The sequence below is a fragment of the Eriocheir sinensis genome, unplaced genomic scaffold (genome assembly GCF_024679095.1).
Source record: "Eriocheir sinensis breed Jianghai 21 unplaced genomic scaffold, ASM2467909v1 Scaffold38, whole genome shotgun sequence".
Taxonomy (NCBI): Eukaryota; Metazoa; Arthropoda; class Malacostraca; order Decapoda; family Varunidae; genus Eriocheir; species Eriocheir sinensis.
This window is the reverse complement of record NW_026111698.1, coordinates 1,212,881-1,214,922: the sequence shown is the minus strand read 5'-3', so window position 1 is coordinate 1,214,922 and position 2,042 is coordinate 1,212,881.

Sequence of the window (2,042 nt, the reverse complement as noted above, 5' to 3'; positions counted from 1 at the left end):
ATACTCATTCTTTTATTGATATTTTGTTTATTTATTTTGACGAGAATTTAAATTATTTAATGTGTATTTTGTATATATATATTTATACGTATTTACATCATTTCATGTGTATTTTGTATATATATTTCTATAGAAATCTACGTTATATTATGTGTATTCGTATATAGATTTTTAAACAAATTTACACTTTTATGTGTATTTTGCATATTTTTACAATACAAATTTACCTTATTGTAATGTAAAATCGTATCAAAATAAGTACACAGAATATCAATAAAATAATTTAAATTTGTATGAAAATAAAGATGCAAAATACCCATAAAATAAAGCATTTTTTTTAAATACATATACAAAAATACACATAGAATAATTAAATGTGTTAAAATTAATATACAAAATGCACATACAATAAGGTAAGTTTGTATTGAAAAAAAACACAAAATACACATAAAACAGTGTAAATTTCTTTCAAAATATATATACGAATACACATAAAATAACGTTGATTTCTATAGGAATATATATACAAAATACACATGAAATGATGTAAATACGTATAAAAATATATATACAAAATACACATTAAATACTGTAAATTCGCGTCAAAATAAATAAACAAAATATCAATAAAAGAATGTGTATTTGAATGAAAATAGATATACAAAATACACATAAAATAACCTAAATTTATATCAAACTATATACAAAAATACACAAAAATATTTTAAATTTGTATGAAAATAAATATACAAAATACACATAAAACTAGGTAAATTTGTATTGAAATACATATACAAAATACACATAAAACAAAGTAAATTTGAATGAAAAGATATAAACAAATACACTTAAAATAACGTAAATTTGTATAAAAAAATATATACAAAACACAAATAGAATAATGTAAAATCGTATCAAAATAAATACACAGAATATTAATAAAATAATGTAAATTTGTATGAAAATAAAGAGGCAAAATACCCATAAAATAACGCATTTTTTTTATTTATAAAAATATATATACCAAAATACACATAAAAAAATTAAATTTGAATTAAAATAAATATATAAAAAACACATACAATAAGGTAAATTTGTATTGAAATAGATATGCAAAATACATATAAAACAATGTAAATTTGTTTCAAAATATATATACGAATACACATAAAATAACGTAGATTTCTATAAAAAATATATATACAAAATACACATAAAATGAAGTCAATACGTATAAAATGTATACAAAATACACATAAAATAATGTAAATTCGTATCAAAATAAATATACAAAATACCAATAAAAGAATGTGTATTTGTATAAATATAAATATACAAAATACACATAAAATAACGTAAATTTATATAAAACTATATACAAAAATACACAGAAGTATTTTAATTTGTATGAAAATAGATATACAAAATAAGTTAAATTCGTTTCAAATTCAATAAACAAAATTCAGATAAAAGAAAGTATATTTGTAGAAAAAATAAATATACAAAATACACATAAAATAACGAAAATTTGTTTGAAAATATATAAAAAAATAAACAAAAATAATTTCAATTTGTATGAAAATAAAAATACAAAATACACATGTATTTTGAATATCTATTTTCACACAAATTTAATTACTTCTGTGTATTTTTGCATATAGTTTTATATAAATTTACGTTATTTTATTTGTATTTTGTATATTTATATTTATACAATACACATTCTTTTATTAGTATTTTGTTTATTTATTTTGATACGAGTTTACATTATTTTATATGTATTTTGTATACCTTTTTTTATACGTATTTACTTCATTTTATGTGTATTTTGTATATTTATTTTCATAGAAATCTACGTTATTTTATGTGTATTCGTATATATATTTTGAAAAAAAATTACATGGTTTTATATGTATTTTGCATATCTATTTCAATACAAATTTACCTTATTGTATGTGCATTTTGTTTATTTATTTTAATACAAATTCAAATATTTTATGTGTGTCTTGGTATAAATATTTTTATAAAAAATGCGTTATTTT